Source organism: Schistocerca gregaria, chromosome 3 (assembly GCF_023897955.1).
Source record: "Schistocerca gregaria isolate iqSchGreg1 chromosome 3, iqSchGreg1.2, whole genome shotgun sequence".
In the NCBI taxonomy this organism is placed as follows: Eukaryota; Metazoa; Arthropoda; class Insecta; order Orthoptera; family Acrididae; genus Schistocerca; species Schistocerca gregaria.
The window spans coordinates 48,807,598-48,831,371 of record NC_064922.1 but is presented as its reverse complement, the minus strand read 5'-3'; positions in this window follow the sequence as shown (position 1 = coordinate 48,831,371).

Here is a 23,774-nt window from a genome sequence, read left to right as displayed (position 1 = left end):
TGTGGACTATCAGTGAGTTGATGAATCACAGAAATTGCATCGGGATTGAATACAACAGTCACCATGCGCCCTTTCCTCCATGGGAGTAATGTCTCTAACAGTCTACGCTTTGATCGTTCCCTGCAAGATCAGTAGTAGTTTCCGATGCACATCTGGAGGCATTCTGTAATCTGTGGACCTTCAAAGTGTTGATGAAACACAGAAATTGCATCGGGATTGAATACAACAGTCACCATGTGCACTTTCCACCATGGGAGTAATGTCTCAAACAGTTTACGCTTTGATCGTTCCCTGGAAGACCAGTAGTAGTTTCCGATGCACTTCTGTGGGCATTCTGTAATGTGTGGACTATCAGAGTGTTGATGAAACACAGAAATTGCATCGAGATTGAATACAACAGTCACCATGCGCACTTTCATCCATGGGAGTAATGTCTCAAACAGTCTACGCTTTGATCGTTCCCTGCAAGATCAGTAGTAGTTTCCGATGCACGTCTGGAGGCATTCTGTAATCTGTGGACTATCAGAGTGTTGATGAAACACAGAAATTGCATCGGGATTGAATACAACAGCCACCATGCGCACTTTCCTCCATGGGAGTAATATCTCAAAAAGTTTGATCGTTCCCTGCGAGATCAGTAGTAGTTTCCGATGCACATCTGGAGGCATTCTGTAATCTGTGGACTATCAGAGTGTTGATGAAACACAGAAATTGCATCGGGATTGAATACAACAGTCACCATGCGCACTTTCCTCCATGGGAGTAATATCTCAAAAAGTTTACGCTTTGATCGTTCCCTGGAAGACCAGTAGTAGTTTCCGATGCACATCTGTGGGCATTCTGTAATGTGTGGACTATCAGAGTTTTGATGAAGCACAGAAACTGCATCAGGATTGAACACAACAGTCACCATGCGCACTTTCCTCCATGGGAGTAATGTCTCAAACAGTATACGCTTTGATCGTTCCCTGCAAGACCAGTAGTAGTTTCCGATGCACATCTGGAGGCATTCTGTAATCTGTGGACCTTCAAAGAGTTGATGAAACACAGAAATTGAATCGGGATTGAATACAACAGTCACCATGCGCACTTTCCGCCATGGGAGTAATGTCTCAAACAGTCTACGCTTTTATCGTTCCCTGGAACACCAGTAGTAGTTTCCGATGCACATCTTCTGACATTCTGTAATGTGTGGACTATCAGAGTGTTGATGAAACACAGAAATTGCAACAGGATTGAATACAACAGTCACCATGCGCACTTTCCTCCATGGGAGTAATGTCTCAAACAGTTTACGCTTTGATCGTTCCCTGGAAGACCAGTAGTAGTTTCCGATGCACATCTGTGGGCATTCTGTAATGTGTGGACTATCAGAGTGTTGATGAAACACAGAAATTGCATCGGGATTGAATACAACAGTCACCATGCGCACTTTCCCAAATGGGAGTAATGTCTCAAATAGTCTACGCTTTGATCGTTCCTGGAGGACCAATAGTATTGTCCGATGCACCTCTGGAGGCATTCTATAATCTGTGGAACTTCAAAGTGTTGATGAAACACAGAAATTGCATCGGGATTGAATACAACAGTCACCATGCGCACTTTCCTCCATGGGAGTAATGTCTCAAACAGATTAAGCTTTGATCGTTCCTTGGAAGACAAGTAGTAGTTTCCGATGCACATCTGGTATCATTCTGTAATCTGTGGACTATCAGAGTGTTAATGAAACAAAGAAATTGCATCGTCATTGAAAACAATAGTCACCATGCGCACTTTCCTCCTTGGGAGTAATATCTAAAACAGTTTACGCTTTGATCGTTCTGTGCAAGACCAGTAGTAGTTTCCGATGCACATCTGGAGGCATTCTGTAATCTGTGGACTATCAGAGTGTTGATGAATCACAGAAATTGCATCGGGATTGAATACAACAGTCACCATGCGCACTTTCCTCCATGGGAGTAATGTCTCTAACAGTCTACGCTTTGATCGTTCCCTGCAAGATCAGTAGTAGTTTCCGATGCACATCTCGAGGCATTCTGTAATCTGTGGACCTTCAAAGTGTTGATGAAACACAGAAATTGCATCGGGATTGAATACAACAGTCACCATGTGCACTTTCCTCCATGGGAGTAATGTCTCAAACAGTTTACGCTTTGATCATTCCCTGGAAGACCAGTAGTAGTTTCCGATGCCCATCTGTGGGCATTCTGTAATCTGTGGACTATCAGAGTGTTGATGAAACACAGAAATTGCATCGGGATTGAATACAACAGTCACCATGTGCACTTTCCTCTATGGGAGTAATGTCTCAAACAGTTTACGCTTTGATCGTTCCCTGGAAGATCAGTAGTAGTTTCCGTTGCTCATCTGGGAGCATTCTCTAATGTGTGGACTATCAGAGTGTTGATGAAACACAGAAATTGCATCAGGATTGAATACAACAGTCACTGTGCGCACTTTCCTCCATGGGAGTAATGTCTCAAACATTTTACGCTTTGATCGTTCCCTGGAAGACCAGTAGTAGTTTCCGATGCACATCTGTGGGAATTCTGTAATGTGTGGACTATCAGAGTGTTGATGAAACACAGATATTGCATCGTGAATGAATGCAACAGTCACCATGCGCACTTTCCTAAATGGGAGTAATGTCTCAAATAGTCTAAGCTTTGATCGTTCCTGGAGGACCAATAGTATTGTCCGATGCACCTCTGGAGGCATTCTATAATCTGTGGAACTTCAAAGTGTTGATGAAACACAGAAATTGCATCGGGATTGAATACAACAGTCACCATGCGCACTTTCCTCCATGGGAGTAATGTCTCAAACAGATTAAGCTTTGATCGTTAGCTGGAAGACAAGTAGTAGTTTCCGATGCACATCTGGTATCATTCTGTAATCTGTGGACTATCAGAGTGTTAATGAAACAAAGAAATTGCATCGTCATTGAAAACAACAGTCATCATGCGCACTTTCCTCCATGGGAGTAATGTCTCAAACAGTTTACGCTTTGATCGTTCCCTGGAAGACCAGTAGTAGTTTCCGATGCACATCTGTGGGCATTCTGTAATGTGTGGACTATCAGAGTGTTGATGAAGCACAGAAACTGCATCAGGATTGAACACAACAATCACCATTCGCACTTTCCTCCATGGGAGTAATGTCTCAAACAGTATACGCTTTGATCGTTCCCTGCAAGACCAGTAGTAGTTTCCGATGCACATCTGGAGGCATTCTGTAATCTGTGGACCTTCAAAGAGTTGATGAAACACAGAAATTGAATCGGGATTGAATACAACAGTCACCATGCGCACTTTCCTCCATGGGAGTAATGTCTCAAACAGTCTACGCTTTTATCGTTCCCTGGAACACCAGTAGTAGTTTCCGATGCACATCTGGAGGCATTCTGTAATCTGTGGACTATCAGAGTGTTGATGAAACACAGAAATTGCATCGGGATTGAATCCAACAGTGACCATGCGCACTTTCCTCCATGGGAGTAATGTCTCAAACAGTCTACCCTTTGATCTTTCCCTGGAAGACAAGTAGTAGTTTCCGATGCACATCTTCTGACATTCTGTAAAGTGTGGACTATCAGAGTGTTGATGAAACACAGAAATTGCATCAGGATTGAATACAACAGTCACCATGCGCACTTTCCTCCATGGGAGTAATGTCTCAAACAGTTTACGCTTTGATCGTTCCCTGGAAGACCAGTAGTAGTTTCCGATGCACATCTGTGGGCATTCTGTAATGTGTGGACTATCAGAGTGTTGATGAAACACAGAAATTGCATCGGGATTGAATACAACAGTCACCATGCGCACTTTCCTCCATGGGAGTAATGTCTCAAACATTCTACGCTTTTATCGTTCCCTGGAACACCAGTAGTAGTTTCCGATGCACATCTGTGGGCTTTCTGTAATGTGTGGACTATCAGAGTGTTGATGAAACACAGAAACTGCATCGGGATTGAATACAAGAGTCACCATGCGCACTTTCCTCCATGGGAGTAATGTCTCTAAGAGTCTACGCTTCGATCGTTCCCTGGAAGACCAGTAGTAGTTTCCGATGCACATCTGGAGGCATTCTGTAATCTATTGACTATCAGACTGTTGATGAAGCACAGAAATTGCATTGGGATTGAATACAACAGTCACCATGCGCACTTTCCTCCATGGGAGTAATGTCTCAAACAGTTTACGCTTTGATCGTTCCCTGGAAGACCAGTAGTAGTTTCCGATGCACATCTGTGGGCATTCTGTAATGTGTGGACTATCAGAGTGTTGATGAAACACAGAAATTGCATCAGGATTGAATACAACAGTCACCATGCGCACTTTCCTCCATGGGAGTAATGTCTCAAACAGTTTACGCTTTGATCGTTCCCTGGAAGACCAGTAGTAGTTTCCGATGCACATCTGTGGGCATTCTGTAATGTGTGGACTATCAGAGTGTTGATGAAACACAGAAATTGCATCGGGATTGAATCCAGCAGTCACCATGCGCACTTTCCTCCATGGGAGTAATGTCTCAAACATTCTACGCTTTTATCGTTCCCTGGGAGACCAGTAGTAGATTGCGATGCACATCTGGAGGCATTCTGTAATCTGTGGACTATCAGAGTGTTGATGAAACACAGAAATTGCATCGGGATTGAATACTACAGTCACCATGCGGACTTTCCTCCATGGGAGTAATGCCTCAAACAGTCCACGCTTTGATCGTTCCCTGGAAGACCAGTAGTAGTTTCCGATGCACATCTGGAGGCATTCTGTAATCTGTGGACTATCAGAGTGTTGATGAATCACAGATATTGCATCGGGATTGAATACAACAGTCACCATGCGCCCTTTCCTCCATGGGAGTAATGTATCTAACAGTCTACGCTTTGATCGTTCCCTGCAAGATCAGTAGTAGTTTCCGATGCACATCTGGAGGCATTCTGTAATCTGTGGACCTTCAAAGTGTTGATGAAACACAGAAATTGCATCGGGATTGAATACAACAGTCACCATGTGCACTTTCCACCATGGGAGTAATGTCTCAAACAGTTTACGCTTTGATCGTTCCCTGGAAGACCAGTAGTAGTTTCCGATGCACTTCTGTGGGCATTCTGTAATGTGTGGACTATCAGAGTGTTGATGAAACACAGAAATTGCATCGGGATTGAATGCAACAGTCACCATGCGCACTTTCCTCCATGGGAGTAATATATCAAAAAGTTTACGCTTTGATCGTTCCCTGGAAGACCAGTAGTAGTTTCCGATGCACATCTGTGGGCATTCTGTAATGTGTGGACTATCAGAGTGTTGATGAAGCACAGAAACTGCATCAGGATTGAACACAACAATCACCATTCGCACTTTCCTCCATGGGAGTAATGTCTCAAACAGTATACGCTTTGATCGTTCCCTGCAAGACCAGTAGTAGTTTCCGATGCACATCTGGAGGCATTCTGTAATCTGTGGACCTTCAAAGAGTTGATGAAACACAGAAATTGAATCGGGATTGAATACAACAGTCACCATGCGCACTTTCCTCCATGGGAGTAATGTCTCAAACAGTCTACGCTTTTATCGTTCCCTGGAACACCAGTAGTAGTTTCCGATGCACATCTGGAGGCATTCTGTAATCTGTGGACTATCAGAGTGTTGATGAAACACAGAAATTGCATCGGGATTGAATCCAACAGTGACCATGCGCACTTTCCTCCATGGGAGTAATGTCTCAAACAGTCTACCCTTTGATCTTTCCCTGGAAGACAAGTAGTAGTTTCCGATGCACATCTTCTGACATTCTGTAAAGTGTGGACTATCAGAGTGTTGATGAAACACAGAAATTGCATCAGGATTGAATACAACAGTCACCATGCGCACTTTCCTCCATGGGAGTAATGTCTCAAACAGTTTACGCTTTGATCGTTCCCTGGAAGACCAGTAGTAGTTTCCGATGCACATCTGTGGGCATTCTGTAATGTGTGGACTATCAGAGTGTTGATGAAACACAGAAATTGCATCGGGATTGAATACAACAGTCACCATGCGCACTTTCCTCCATGGGAGTAATGTCTCAAACATTCTACGCTTTTATCGTTCCCTGGAACACCAGTAGTAGTTTCCGATGCACATCTGTGGGCTTTCTGTAATGTGTGGACTATCAGAGTGTTGATGAAACACAGAAACTGCATCGGGATTGAATACAAGAGTCACCATGCGCACTTTCCTCCATGGGAGTAATGTCTCTAAGAGTCTACGCTTCGATCGTTCCCTGGAAGACCAGTAGTAGTTTCCGATGCACATCTGGAGGCATTCTGTAATCTATTGACTATCAGACTGTTGATGAAGCACAGAAATTGCATTGGGATTGAATACAACAGTCACCATGCGCACTTTCCTCCATGGGAGTAATGTCTCAAACAGTTTACGCTTTGATCGTTCCCTGGAAGACCAGTAGTAGTTTCCGATGCACATCTGTGGGCATTCTGTAATGTGTGGACTATCAGAGTGTTGATGAAACACAGAAATTGCATCAGGATTGAATACAACAGTCACCATGCGCACTTTCCTCCATGGGAGTAATATATCAAAAAGTTTACGCTTTGATCGTTCCCTGGAAGACCAGTAGTAGTTTCCGATGCACATCTGTGGGCATTCTGTAATGTGTGGACTATCAGAGTGTTGATGAAACATAGAAACTGCATCGGGATTGAATACAACAGTCACCATGCGCACTTTACTCCATGATTGTAATGTCTCAAACAGTCTACGCATTGATCGTTCCCTGCATGACCAGTAGTAGTTTCCGATGCACATCTGGAGGCATTCTGTAATCTGTGGACCTTCAAAGTGTTGATGAAACGCAGAAACTGCATCGGGATTGAATACAACAGTCAGTATGCGCACTATCCTCTAGGGGAGTAAAGTCACAAACAGTCTATGCTTTGATCGTTCCCTGCAAGATCAGTAGTAGTTTCCGATGCACATCTGGAGGCATTCTGTAATCTGTGGACTATCAGAGTGTTGATGAAACACAGAAATTGCATCGGGATTGAATACAACAGTCACCATGCGCAGTTTCCTCCATGGTAGTAATGTCTCTAACAGTCTACGTTTTGATCGTTCCCTGGAAGACAAGTAGTAGTTTCCGATGCACATCTGTGGGCATTCTGTAATGTGTGGACTATCAGAGAGTTGATGAAACACAGAAACTGCATCGGGATTGAATACAACAGTCACCATGCGCACTTTCCTCCATGGGAGTAATGTCTCTAAGAGTCTACGCTTTGATCGTTCCCTGGAAGCCCAGTAGTAGTTTCCGATGCACATCTGGAGGCATTCTGTAATCTATTGACTATCAGACTGTTGATGAAACACAGAAATTGCATTGGGATTGAATACAACAGTCACCATGCGCACTCTCCTCCATGGGAGTAATGTCTCAAACAGTTTACGCTTTGATCGTTCCCTGCAAGATCAGTAGTAGTTTCCGATGCACATCTGGAGGCATTCTGTAATCTATGGACTATCAGAGTGTTGATGAAACACAGAAATTGCATCGGGATTGAATACAACAGTCACCATGTGCACTTTCCTACGTGGGAGTAATGTCTCAAACAGTGTACGCTTTGATCGTTCCCTGGAAGATCAGTAGTAGTTTCCGTTGCTCATCTGGGAGCATTCTGTAATGTGTGGACTATCAGAGTGTTGATGAAACACAGAAATTGCATCGGGATTGAATACAACAGTCACCATGCGCACTTTCCTCCATGGGAGTAATGTCTCAAATAGTCTACGCTTTGATCGTTCCTGGAGGACCAATAGTATTGTCCGATGCACCTCTGGAGGCATTCTATAATCTGTGGAACTTCAAAGTGTTGATGAAACACAGAAATTGCATCGGGATTGAATACAACAGTCACCATGCGCACTTTCCTCCATGGGAGTAATGTCTCAAACAGATTAAGCTTTGATCGTTCCCTGGAAGACAAGTAGTAGTTTCCGATGCACATCTGGTATCATTCTGTAATCTGTGGACTATCAGAGTGTTGATGAAACAAAGAAATTGCATCGTCATTGAAAACAACAGTCACCATGCGCACTTTCCTCCATGGGAGTAATGTCTCAAACAGTTTACGCTTTGATCGTTCTGTGCAAGACCAGTAGTAGTTTCCGATGCACATCTGGAGGCATTCTGTAATCTGTGGACTATCAGAGTGTTGATGAATCACAGAAATTGCATCGGGATTGAATACAACAGTCACCATGCGCACTTTCCTCCATGGGAGTAATGTCTCTAACATTTTACGCTTTGATCGTTCCCTGGAAGACCAGTAGTAGTTTCCGATGCACATGTGTGGGCATTCTGTAATGTGTGGACTATCAGAGTGTTGATGAAACATAGAAACTGCATCGGGATTGAATACAACAGTCACCATGCGCACTTTCCTCCATTGTTGTAATGTCTCAAACAGTCTACGCTTTGATCGTTCCCTGCAAGACCAGTAGAACATTCCGATGCACATGTGGAGGCATTCTGTAATCTGTGGGCCTTCAAAGTGTTGATGAAACACAGAAATTGCATCGGGATTGAATACAACAGTCACCATGTGCACTTTCCTCCATGGGAGTAATGTCTCAAACAGTTTACGCTTTGATCGTTCCCTGGAAGACCAGTAGTAGTTTCCGATGCACTTCTGTGGGCATTCTGTAATGTGTGGACTATCAGAGTGTTGATGAAACACAGAAATTGCATCGAGATTGAATACAACAGTCACCATGCGCACTTTCCTCCATGGGAGTAGTGTCTCAAACAGTCTACGCTTTGATCGTTCCCTGCAAGACCAGTAGTAGTTTCCGATGCACATCTGGAGGCATTCTGTAATCTGTGGACCTTCAAAGAGTTGATGAAACACAGAAATTGCGTCGGGATTGAATACAACAGTCACCATGCGCACTTTCCTCCATGGGATTAATGTCTCAAAAAAGTCTACGCTTTTATCGTTCCCTGGAAGACCAGTAGTAGTTTCCGATGCACATCTGGAGGCATTCTGTAATCTGTGGACTATCAGAGTGTTGATGAAACACAGAAATTGCATCGGGATCGAATACAACAGTCACCATGTGCACTTTCCTCCATGGGAGTAATGCTTCGAACGGTTTACGCTTTTATCGTCCCTGGAAGACCAGTAGCAGTTTCCGATGCACATCTGGGGGCATTCTGTAATCTGTGGACCTTCAAAGTGTTGTGAAACACAGAAATTGAATCGGTTTGAATACAACAGTCACCATGCGCACTTTCCTCCGTGGGAGTAATGTTTCAAACAGTCTACCTTTTGATCTTTCGATGGAAGACCAGTAGTAGTTTCCGATGCACATCTTCTGACATTCTGTAATGTGTGGACTATCAGAGTGTTGATGAAACACAGAAATTGCATCAGGATTGAATACAACAGTCACCATGCGCACTTTCCTCCATGGGAGTAATGTCTCAAACAGTTTACGCTTTGATCGTTCCCTGGAAGACCAGTAGTAGTTTCCGATGCACATCTGTGGGCATTCTGTAATGTGTGGACTATCAGAGTGTTGATGAAACACAGAAATTGCATCGGGATTGAATACAACAGTCACCAAGCGCACTTTCCTCCATGGCAGTAATGTCTCAAACATTCTACGCTTTTATCGTTCCCTGGAAGACCAGTAGTAGTTTCCGATGCGCATCTGGAGGCATTCTGTAATCTGTGGACTATCAGAGTGTTGATGAAACACAGAAATTGCATCGGGATTGAATACTACAGTCACCATGCGGACTTTCCTCCATTGGAGTAATGCCTCAAACAGTTCACGCTTTGATCGTTCCCTGGAAGACCAGTAGTAGTTTCCGATGCACATCTGGGGACATTCTGTAATGTGTGGACTATCGGAGTGTTGATGAATCACAGAAATTGCATCAGGATTGAATCCAACAGTGACCATGCGCACTTCCCTCCATGGGAGTAATGTCTCAAACAGTTTACGCTTCGATCGTTCCCTGGAAGACCAATAGTAGTTTCCGATGCACATCTGTGGGCATTCTGTAATGTGTGGACTATCAAAGTGTTGATGAAACATAGAAACTGCATCGGGATTGAATACAACAGTCACCATGCGCACTTTACTCCATGATTGTAATGTCTCAAACAGTCTACGCTTTGATCGTTCCCTGCAAGACCAGTAGTAGTTTCCGATGCACATCTGGAGGCATTCTGTAATCTGTGGACCTTCAAAGTGTTGATGAAACACAGGAATTGCATCGGGAGTGAATACAACAGTCACCATGGGCACTTTCCGCCATGGGAGTAATGTCTCAAACATTCTACGCCTTTATCGTTCCCTGGAAGACCAGTAGTAGATTCCGATGCACATCTGGAGGCATTCTGTAATCTGTGGACTATCAGAGTGTTGATGAAACACAGAAATTGCATCGGGATTGAATACTACGGTCACCATGCGGACTTTCCTCCATGGGAGAAATGTCTCAAAGAGTCCACGCTTTGATCGTTCCCTGGAAGACCAGTAGTAGTTTCCGATGCACATCTGGGGACATTCTGTAATGTGTGGACTATCGGAGTGTTGATGAATCACAGAAATTGCATCTGGATTGAATCCAACAGTGACCATGCGCACTTCCCTCCATGGGAGTAATGTCTCAAACAGTTTACGCTTTGATCGTTCCTGGAAGACCAGTAGTAGTTTCCGATGCACATCTGTGGGCATTCTGTAATGTGTGGACTATCAGAGTGTTGATGAAACATAGAAACTGCATCGGGATTGAATACGTCACCATGCGCACTTTACTCCATGATTGTAATGTCTCAAACAGTCTACGCTTTGATCGTTCCCTGCAAGACCAGTAGTAGTTTCCGATGCACATCTGGAGGCATTCTGTAATCTGTGGACCTTCAAAGTGTTGATGAAACGCAGAAATTGCATCGGGATTGAATACAACAGTCACCATGCGCACTTTCCTCCAGGGGAGTAATGTCACAAACAGTCTATGCTTTGATCGTACACTGCAAGATCAGTAGTAGTTTCCGATGCACATCTGGAGGCATTCTGTAATCTGTGGACTATCAGAGTGTTGATGAAACACAGAAATTGCATCGGGATTGAATACAACAGTCACCATGCGCAGTTTCCTCCATGGTAGTAATGTCTCAGACAGTCTACGCTTTGATCGTTCCCTGGAAGACAAGTAGTAGTTTCCGATGCACATCTGTGGGCATTCTGTAATGTGTGGACTATCAGAGTGTTGATGAAACACAGAAACTGCATCGGGATTGAATACAACAGTCACCATGCGCAGTTTCCTCCATGGTAGTAATGTCTCAAACAATCTACGCTTTGATCGTTCCCTGCAAGTTCAGTAGTAGTTTCCGATGCACATCTGGAGGCATTCTGTAATCTATGGACTATCAGAGTGTTGATGAAACACAGAAATTGCATCGGGATTGAATACAACAGTCACCATGTGCACTTTCCTCTATGGGAGTAATGTCTCAAACAGTTTACGCTTTGATCGTTCCCTGGAAGATCAGTAGTAGTTTCCGTTGCTCATCTGGGAGCATTCTGTAATGTGTGGACTATCAGAGTGTTGATGAAACACAGAAATTGCATCAGGATTGAATACAACAGTCACTGTGCGCACTTTCCTCCATGGGAGTAATGTCTCAAACATTTTACGCTTTGATCGTTCCCTGGAAGACCAGTAGTAGTTTCCGATGCACATCTGTGGGCATTCTGTAATGTGTGGACTATCAGAGTGTTGATGAAACACAGAAATTGCATCGGGATTGAATACAACAGTCACCATGCGCACTTTCCTCCATGGGAGTAATGTCTGAAATAGTCTACGCTTTGATCGTTCCTGGAGGACCAATAGTATTGTCCGATGCACCTCTGGAGGCATTCTATAATCTGTGGAACTTCAAAGTGTTGATGAAACACAGAAATTGCATCGGGATTGAATACAAAAGTCACCATGCGCACTTTCCTCCATGGGAGTAATGTCTCAAACAGATTAAGCTTTGATCGTTCCCTGGAAGACAAGTAGTAGTTTCCGATGCACATCTGGTATCATTCTGTAATCTGTGGACTATCAGAGTGTTGATGAAACAAAGAAATTGCATCGTCATTGAAAACAACAGTCATCATGCGCACTTTCCTCCATGGGAGTAATGTCTCAAACAGTTTACGCTTTGATCGTTCTGTGCAAGACCAGTAGTAGTTTCCGATGCACATCTGGAGGCATTCTGTAATCTGTGGACTATCAGAGTGTTGATGAATCACAGAAATCGCATCGGGATTGAATACAACAGTCACCATGCGCACTTTCCTCCATGGGAGTAATGTCTCTAACATTTTACGCTTTGATCGTTCCCTGGAAGACCAGTAGTAGTTTCCGATGCACATGTGTGGGCATTCTGTAATGTGTGGACTATCAGAGTGTTGATGAAACATAGAAACTGCATCGGGATTGAATACAACAGTCACCATGCGCACTTTCCTCCATTGTTGTAATGTCTCAAACAGTCTACGCTTTGATCGTTCCCTGCAAGACCAGTAGAACATTCCGATGCACATCTGGAGGCATTCTTTAATCTGTGGGCCTTCAAAGTGTTGATGAAACACAGAAATTGCATCGGGATTGAATACAACAGTCACCATGTGCACTTTCCTCCATGGGAGTAATGTCTCAAACAGTTTACGCTTTGATCGTTCCCTGGAAGACCAGTAGTAGTTTCCGATGCACTTCTGTGGGCATTCTGTAATGTGTGGACTATCAGAGTGTTGATGAAACACAGAAATTGCATCGAGATTGAATACAACAGTCACCATGCGCACTTTCCTCCATGGGAGTAGTGTCTCAAACAGTCTACACTTTGATCGTTCCCTGCAAGACCAGTAGTAGTTTCCGATGCACATCTGGAGGCATTCTGTAATCTGTGGACCTTCAAAGGGTTGATGAAACACAGAAATTGCGTCGGGATTGAATACAACAGTCACCATGCGCACTTTCCCCCATGGGATTAATGTCTCAAACAGTCTACGCTTTTATCGTTCCCTGGAAGACCAGTAGTAGTTTCCGATGCACATCTGGAGGCATTCTGTAATCTGTGGACTATCAGAGTGTTGATGAAACACAGAAATTGCATCGGGATCGAATACAACAGTCACCATGTGCACTTTCTTCCATGGGAGTAATGCTTCGAACGGTTTACGCTTTTATCGTCCCTGGAAGACCAGTAGCAGTTTCCGATACACATCTGGGGGCATTCTGTAATCTGTGGACCTTCAAAGTGTTGATGAAACACAGAAATTGAATCGGGATTGAATACAACAGTCACCATGCGCACTTTCCTCCGTGGGAGTAATGTTTCAAACAGTCTACCTTTTGATCTTTTCCTGGAAGACCAGTAGTAGTTTCCGATGCACATCGTCTGACATTCTGTAATGTGTGGACTATCAGAGTGTTGATGAAACATAGAAACTGCATCGGGATTGAATACGTCACCATGTGCACTTTACTCCATGATTGTAATGTCTCAAACAGTCTACGCTTTGATCGTTCCCTGCAAGACCAGTAGTAGTTTCCGATGCACATCTGGAGGCATTCTGTAATCTGTGGACCTTCAAAGTGTTGATGAAACGCAGAAATTGCATCGGGATTGAATACAACAGTCACCATGCGCACTTTCCTCCAGGGGAGTAATGTCACAAACAGTCTATGCTTTGATCGTTCCCTGCAAGATCAGTAGTAGTTTCCGATGCACATCTGGAGGCATTCTGTAATCTGTGGACTATCAGAGTGTTGATGAAACACAGAAATTGCATCGGGATTGAATACAACAGTCACCATGCGCAGTTTCCTCCATGGTAGTAATGTCTCAAACAGTCTACGCTTTGATCGTTCCCTGGAAGACAAGTAGTAGTTTCCGATGCACATCTGTGGGCATTCTGTAATGTGTGGACTATCAGAGTGTTGATGAAACACAGAAACTGCATCGGGATTGAATACAACAGTCACCATGCGCACTTTCCTCCATGGGAGTAATGTCTCTAAGAGTATACGCTTTGATCGTTCCCTGGAAGCCCAGTAGTAGTTTCCGATGCACATCTGGAGGCATTCTGTAATCTATTGACTATCAGACTGTTGATGAAACACAGAAATTGCATTGGGATTGAATACAACAGTCACCATGCGCACTTTCCTCCATGGGAGTAATGTCTCAAACAGTTTACGCTTTGATCGTTCCCTGGAAGAGCAGTAGTAGTTTCCAATGCACTTTTGTGGGCATTCTGTAATGTGTGGACTATCAGAGTGTTGATGTAACACAGAAATTGCATGGGGATTGAATACAACAGTCACCATGCGCATTTTCCTCCATGGTAGTAATGTCTCAAACAATCTACGCTTTGATCGTTCCCTGCAAGATCAGTAGTAGTTTCCGATGCACATCTGGAGGCATTCTGTAATCTATGGACTATCAGAGTGTTGATGAAACACAGAAATTGCATCGGGATTGATTACAACAGTCACCATGTGCACTTTCCTCTATGGGAGTAATGTCTCAAACAGTTTACGCTTTGATCGTTCCCTGGAAGATCAGTAGTAGTTTCCGTTGCTCATCTGGGAGCATTCTGTAATGTGTGGACTATCAGAGTGTTGATGAAACACAGAAATTGCATCAGGATTGAATACAACAGTCACTGTGCGCACTTTCCTCCATGGGAGTAATGTCTCAAACATTTTACGCTTTGATCGTTCCCTGGAAGACCAGTAGTAGTTTCCGATGCACATCTGTGGGCATTCTGTAATGTGTGGACTATCAGAGTGTTGATGAAACACAGAAATTGCATCGGGATTGAAAACAACAGTCACCATGCGCACTTTCCTCCATGGGAGTAATGTCTCAAATAGTCTACGCTTTGATCGTTCCTGGAGGACCAATAGTATTGTCCGATGCACCTCTGGAGGCATTCTATAATCTGTGGAACTTCAAAGTGTTGATGAAACACAGAAATTGCATCGGGATTGAATACAACAGTCACCATGCGCACTTTCCTCCATGGGAGTAATGTCTCAAACAGATTAAGCTTTGATCGTTCCCTGGAAGACAAGTAGTCGTTTCCGATGCACATCTGGTATCATTCTGTAATCTGTGGACTATCAGAGTGTTGATGAAACAAAGAAATTGCATCGTCATTGAAAACAACAGTCACCATGCGCACTTTCCTCCATGGGAGTAATGTCTCAAACAGTTTACGCTTTGATCGTTCTGTGCAAGACCAGTAGTAGTTTCCGATGCACATCTGGAGGCATTCTGTAATCTGTGGACTATCAGAGTGTTGATGAATCACAGAAATTGCATCGGGATTGAATACAACAGTCACCATGCGCACTTTCCTCCATGGGAGTAATGTCTCTAACATTTTACGCTTGGATCGTTCCCTGGAAGACCAGTAGTAGATTCCGATGCACATCTGGAGGCATTCTGTAATCTGTGGACTATCAGAGTGTTGATGAAACACAGAAATTGCATCGGGATTGAATACTACGGTCACCATGCGGACTTTCCTCCATGGGAGAAATGTCTCAAAGAGTCCACGCTTTGATCGTTCCCTGGAAGACCAGTAGTAGTTTCCGATGCACATCTGGGGACATTCTGTAATGTGTGGACTATCGGAGTGTTGATGAATCACAGAAATTGCATCTGGATTGAATCCAACAGTGACCATGCGCACTTCCCTCCATGGGAGTAATGTCTCAAACAGTTTACGCTTTGATCGTTCCTGGAAGACCAGTAGTAGTTTCCGATGCACATCTGTGGGCATTCTGTAATGTGTGGACTATCAGAGTGTTGATGAAACATAGAAACTGCATCGGGATTGAATACGTCACCATGCGCACTTTACTCCATGATTGTAATGTCTCAAACAGTCTACGCTTTGATCGTTCCCTGCAAGACCAGTAGTAGTTTCCGATGCACATCTGGAGGCATTCTGTAATCTGTGGACCTTCAAAGTGTTGATGAAACGCAGAAATTGCATCGGGATTGAATACAACAGTCACCATGCGCACTTTCCTCCAGGGGAGTAATGTCACAAACAGTCTATGCTTTGATCGTACACTGCAAGATCAGTAGTAGTTTCCGATGCACATCTGGAGGCATTCTGTAATCTGTGGACTATCAGAGTGTTGATGAAACACAGAAATTGCATCGGGATTGAATACAACAGTCACCATGCGCAGTTTCCTCCATGGTAGTAATGTCTCAGACAGTCTACGCTTTGATCGTTCCCTGGAAGACAAGTAGTAGTTTCCGATGCACATCTGTGGGCATTCTGTAATGTGTGGACTATCAGAGTGTTGATGAAACACAGAAACTGCATCGGGATTGAATACAACAGTCACCATGCGCAGTTTCCTCCATGGTAGTAATGTCTCAAACAATCTACGCTTTGATCGTTCCCTGCAAGTTCAGTAGTAGTTTCCGATGCACATCTGGAGGCATTCTGTAATCTATGGACTATCAGAGTGTTGATGAAACACAGAAATTGCATCGGGATTGAATACAACAGTCACCATGTGCACTTTCCTCTATGGGAGTAATGTCTCAAACAGTTTACGCTTTGATCGTTCCCTGGAAGATCAGTAGTAGTTTCCGTTGCTCATCTGGGAGCATTCTGTAATGTGTGGACTATCAGAGTGTTGATGAAACACAGAAATTGCATCAGGATTGAATACAACAGTCACTGTGCGCACTTTCCTCCATGGGAGTAATGTCTCAAACATTTTACGCTTTGATCGTTCCCTGGAAGACCAGTAGTAGTTTCCGATGCACATCTGTGGGCATTCTGTAATGTGTGGACTATCAGAGTGTTGATGAAACACAGAAATTGCATCGGGATTGAATACAACAGTCACCATGCGCACTTTCCTCCATGGGAGTAATGTCTGAAATAGTCTACGCTTTGATCGTTCCTGGAGGACCAATAGTATTGTCCGATGCACCTCTGGAGGCATTCTATAATCTGTGGAACTTCAAAGTGTTGATGAAACACAGAAATTGCATCGGGATTGAATACAAAAGTCACCATGCGCACTTTCCTCCATGGGAGTAATGTCTCAAACAGATTAAGCTTTGATCGTTCCCTGGAAGACAAGTAGTAGTTTCCGATGCACATCTGGTATCATTCTGTAATCTGTGGACTATCAGAGTGTTGATGAAACAAAGAAATTGCATCGTCATTGAAAACAACAGTCATCATGCGCACTTTCCTCCATGGGAGTAATGTCTCAAACAGTTTACGCTTTGATCGTTCTGTGCAAGACCAGTAGTAGTTTCCGATGCACATCTGGAGGCATTCTGTAATCTGTGGACTATCAGAGTGTTGATGAATCACAGAAATCGCATCGGGATTGAATACAACAGTCACCATGCGCACTTTCCTCCATGGGAGTAATGTCTCTAACATTTTACGCTTTGATCGTTCCCTGGAAGACCAGTAGTAGTTTCCGATGCACATGTGTGGGCATTCTGTAATGTGTGGACTATCAGAGTGTTGATGAAACATAGAAACTGCATCGGGATTGAATACAACAGTCACCATGCGCACTTTCCTCCATTGTTGTAATGTCTCAAACAGTCTACGCTTTGATCGTTCCCTGCAAGACCAGTAGAACATTCCGATGCACATCTGGAGGCATTCTTTAATCTGTGGGCCTTCAAAGTGTTGATGAAACACAGAAATTGCATCGGGATTGAATACAACAGTCACCATGTGCACTTTCCTCCATGGGAGTAATGTCTCAAACAGTTTACGCTTTGATCGTTCCCTGGAAGACCAGTAGTAGTTTCCGATGCACTTCTGTGGGCATTCTGTAATGTGTGGACTATCAGAGTGTTGATGAAACACAGAAATTGCATCGAGATTGAATACAACAGTCACCATGCGCACTTTCCTCCATGGGAGTAGTGTCTCAAACAGTCTACACTTTGATCGTTCCCTGCAAGACCAGTAGTAGTTTCCGATGCACATCTGGAGGCATTCTGTAATCTGTGGACCTTCAAAGGGTTGATGAAACACAGAAATTGCGTCGGGATTGAATACAACAGTCACCATGCGCACTTTCCCCCATGGGATTAATGTCTCAAACAGTCTACGCTTTTATCGTTCCCTGGAAGACCAGTAGTAGTTTCCGATGCACATCTGGAGGCATTCTGTAATCTGTGGACTATCAGAGTGTTGATGAAACACAGAAATTGCATCGGGATCGAATACAACAGTCACCATGTGCACTTTCTTCCATGGGAGTAATGCTTCGAACGGTTTACGCTTTTATCGTCCCTGGAAGACCAGTAGCAGTTTCCGATACACATCTGGGGGCATTCTGTAATCTGTGGACCTTCAAAGTGTTGATGAAACACAGAAATTGAATCGGGATTGAATACAACAGTCACCATGCGCACTTTCCTCCGTGGGAGTAATGTTTCAAACAGTCTACCTTTTGATCTTTTCCTGGAAGACCAGTAGTAGTTTCCGATGCACATCGTCTGACATTCTGTAATGTGTGGACTATCAGAGTGTTGATGAAACATAGAAACTGCATCGGGATTGAATACGTCACCATGTGCACTTTACTCCATGATTGTAATGTCTCAAACAGTCTACGCTTTGATCGTTCCCTGCAAGACCAGTAGTAGTTTCCGATGCACATCTGGAGGCATTCTGTAATCTGTGGACCTTCAAAGTGTTGATGAAACGCAGAAATTGCATCGGGATTGAATACAACAGTCACCATGCGCACTTTCCTCCAGGGGAGTAATGTCACAAACAGTCTATGCTTTGATCGTTCCCTGCAAGATCAGTAGTAGTTTCCGATGCACATCTGGAGGCATTCTGTAATCTGTGGACTATCAGAGTGTTGATGAAACACAGAAATTGCATCGGGATTGAATACAACAGTCACCATGCGCAGTTTCCTCCATGGTAGTAATGTCTCAAACAGTCTACGCTTTGATCGTTCCCTGGAAGACAAGTAGTAGTTTCCGATGCACATCTGTGGGCATTCTGTAATGTGTGGACTATCAGAGTGTTGATGAAACACAGAAACTGCATCGGGATTGAATACAACAGTCACCATGCGCACTTTCCTCCATGGGAGTAATGTCTCTAAGAGTATACGCTTTGATCGTTCCCTGGAAGCCCAGTAGTAGTTTCCGATGCACATCTGGAGGCATTCTGTAATCTATTGACTATCAGACTGTTGATGAAACACAGAAATTGCATTGGGATTGAATACAACAGTCACCATGCGCACTTTCCTCCATGGGAGTAATGTCTCAAACAGTTTACGCTTTGATCGTTCCCTGGAAGAGCAGTAGTAGTTTCCAATGCACTTTTGTGGGCATTCTGTAATGTGTGGACTATCAGAGTGTTGATGAAACACAGAAATTGCATGGGGATTGAATACAACAGTCACCATGCGCATTTTCCTCCATGGTAGTAATGTCTCAAACAATCTACGCTTTGATCGTTCCCTGCAAGATCAGTAGTAGTTTCCGATGCACATCTGGAGGCATTCTGTAATCTATGGACTATCAGAGTGTTGATGAAACACAGAAATTGCATCGGGATTGATTACAACAGTCACCATGTGCACTTTCCTCTATGGGAGTAATGTCTCAAACAGTTTACGCTTTGATCGTTCCCTGGAAGATCAGTAGTAGTTTCCGTTGCTCATCTGGGAGCATTCTGTAATGTGTGGACTATCAGAGTGTTGATGAAACACAGAAATTGCATCAGGATTGAATACAACAGTCACTGTGCGCACTTTCCTCCATGGGAGTAATGTCTCAAACATTTTACGCTTTGATCGTTCCCTGGAAGACCAGTAGTAGTTTCCGATGCACATCTGTGGGCATTCTGTAATGTGTGGACTATCAGAGTGTTGATGAAACACAGAAATTGCATCGGGATTGAAAACAACAGTCACCATGCGCACTTTCCTCCATGGGAGTAATGTCTCAAATAGTCTACGCTTTGATCGTTCCTGGAGGACCAATAGTATTGTCCGATGCACCTCTGGAGGCATTCTATAATCTGTGGAACTTCAAAGTGTTGATGAAACACAGAAATTGCATCGGGATTGAATACAACAGTCACCATGCGCACTTTCCTCCATGGGAGTAATGTCTCAAACAGATTAAGCTTTGATCGTTCCCTGGAAGACAAGTAGTCGTTTCCGATGCACATCTGGTATCATTCTGTAATCTGTGGACTATCAGAGTGTTGATGAAACAAAGAAATTGCATCGTCATTGAAAACAACAGTCACCATGCGCACTTTCCTCCATGGGAGTAATGTCTCAAACAGTTTACGCTTTGATCGTTCTGTGCAAGACCAGTAGTAGTTTCCGATGCACATCTGGAGGCATTCTGTAATCTGTGGACTATCAGAGTGTTGATGAATCACAGAAATTGCATCGGGATTGAATACAACAGTCACCATGCGCACTTTCCTCCATTGGAGTAATGTCTCTAACATTTTACGCTTGGATCGTTCCCTGGAAGACCAGTAGTAGTTTCCGATGCACATGTGTGGGCATTCTGTAATGTGTGGACTATCAGAGTGTTGATGAAACATAGAAACTGCATCGGGATTGAATACAACAGTCACCATGCGCACTTTCCTCCATTGTTGTAATGTCTCAAACAGTCTACGCTTTGATCGTTCCCTGCAAGACCAGTAGAACATTCCGATGCACATCTGGAGGCATTCTGTAATCTGTGGACCTTCAAAGAGTTGATGAAACACAGAAATTACGTCGGGATTGAATACAACAGTCACCATGCGCACTTTCCTCCATGGGATTAATGTCTCAAACAGTCTACGCTTTTATCGTTCCCTGGAAGACCAGTAGTAGTTTCCGATGCACATCTGTGGGCATTCTGTAATGTGTGGACTATCAGAGTGTTGATGAAACATAGAAACTGCATCGGGATTGAATACGTCACCATGCGCACTTTACTCCATGATTGTAATGTCTCAAACAGTCTACGCTTTGATCGTTCCCTGCAAGACCAGTAGTAGTTTCCTATGACATCTGGAGGCATTCTGTAATCTGTGGACCTTCAAAGTGTTGATGAAACGCAGAAATTGCATCGGGATTGAATACAACAGTCACCATGCGCACTTTCCTCCAGGGGAGTAATGTCACAAACAGTCTATGCTTTGATCGTTCCCTGCAAGATCAGTAGTAGTTTCCGATGCACATCTGGAGGCATTCTGTAATCTGTGGACTATCAGAGTGTTGATGAAACACAGAAATTGCATCGGGATTGAATACAACAGTCACCATGCGCAGTTTCCTCCATGGTAGTAATGTCTCAAACAGTCTACGCTTTGATCGTTCCCTGGAAGACAAGTAGTAGTTTCCGATGCACATCTGTGGGCATTCTGTAATGTGTGGACTATCAGAGTGTTGATGAAACACAGAAACTGCATCGGGATTGAATACAACAGTCACCATGCGCACTTTCCTCCATGGGAGTAATGTCTCTAAGAGTATACGCTTTGATCGTTCCCTGGAAGCCCAGTAGTAGTTTCCGATGCACATCTGGAGGCATTCTGTAATCTATTGACTATCAGACTGTTGATGAAACACAGAAATTGCATTGGGATTGAATACAACAGTCACCATGCGCACTTTCCTCCGTGGGAGTAATGTCTCAAACAGGTTACGCTTTGATCGTTCCCTGGAAGAGCAGTAGTAGTTTCCAATGCTCTTTTGTGGGCATTCTGTAATGTGTGGACTATCAGAGTGTTGATGAAACACAGAAATTGCATGGGGATTGAATACAACACTCACCATGCGCATTTTCCTCCATGGTAGTAATGTCTCAAACAATCTACGCTTTGATCGTTCCCTGCAAGATCAGTAGTAGTTTCCGATGCACATCTGGAGGCATTCTGTAATCTATGGACTATCAGAGTGTTGATGAAACACAAAAATTGCATCGGGATTGAATACAACAGTCACCATGTGCACTTTCCTCTATGGGAGTAATGTCTCAAACTGTTTACGCTTTGATCGTTCCCTGGAAGATCAGTAGTAGTTTCCGTTGCTCATCTGGGAGCATTCTGTAATGTGTGGACTATCAGAGTGTTGATTAAACACAGAAATTGCATCAGGATTGAATACAACAGTCACTGTGCGCACTTTCCTCCATGGGAGTAATGTCTCAAACATTTTACGCTTTGATCGTTCCCTGGAAGACCAGTAGTAGTTTCCGATGCACATCTGTGGGCATTCAGTAATGTGTGGACTATCAGAGTGTTGATGAAACACAGAAATTGCATCGGGATTGAATACAACAGTCACCATGCGCACTTTCCTCCATGGGAGTAATATCTCAAATAGTCTACGCTTTGATCGTTCCTGGAGGACCAATAGTATTGTCCGATGCACCTCTGGAGGCATTCCATAATCTGTGGAACTTCAAAGTGTTGATGAAACACAGAAATTGCATCGGGATTGAATACAACAGTCACCATGCGCACTTTCCTCCATGGGAGTAATGTCTCAAACAGATTAAGCTTTGATCGTTCCCTGGAAGACAAGTAGTAGTTTCCGATGCACATCTGGTATCATTCTGTAATCTGTGGACTATCAGAGTGTTGATGAAACAAAGAAATTGCATCGTCATTGAAAACAACAGTCACCATGCGCACTTTCCTCCATGGGAGTAATGTCTCAAACAGTTTACGCTTTGATCGTTCTGTGCAAGACCAGTAGTAGTTTCCGACGCACATCTGGAGGCATTCTGTAATCTGTGGACTATCAGAGTGTTGATGAATCACAGAAATTGCATCGGGATTGAATACAACAGTCACCATGCGCACTTTCCTCCATGGGAGTAATGTCTCTAACATTTTACGCTTTGATCGTTCCCTGGAAGACCAGTAGTAGTTTCCGATGCACATGTGTGGGCATTCTGTAATGTGTGGACTATCAGAGTGGTGATGAAACATAGAAACTGCATCGGGATTGAATACAACAGTCACCATGCGCACTTTCCTCCATTGTTGTAATGTCTCAAACAGTCTACGCTTTGATCGTTCCCTGCAAGAGTAGTAGAACATTCCGATGCACATCTGGAGGCATTCTGTAATCTGTGGGCCTTCAAAGTGTTGACGAAACACAGAAATTGCATCGGGGTTGAATACAACAGTCACCATGTGCACTTTCCTCCATGGGAGTAATGTCTCAAACAGTTTACGCTTTGATCGTTCCCTGGAAGACCAGTAGTAGTTTCAGATGCACTTCTGTGGGCATTCTGTAATGTGTGGACTATCAGAGTGTTGATGAAACACAGAAATTGCATCGAGATTGAATACAACAGTCACCATGCGCACTTTCCTCCATGGGAGTAGTGTCTCAAACAGTCTACGCTTTGATCGTTCCCTGCAAGACCAGTAGTAGTTTCCGATGCACATCTGGAGACATTCTGTAATCTGTGGACCTTCAAAGATTTGATGAAACACAGAAATTGCGTCGGGATTGAATACAACAGTCACCATGCGCACTTTCCTCCATGGGATTAATGTCTCAAACAGTCTACGCTTTTATCGTTCCCTGGAAGACCAGTAGTAGTTTCTGATGCACATCTGGAGGCATTCTGTAATCTGTGGACTATCAGAGTGTTGATGAAACACAGAAATTGCATCGGGATC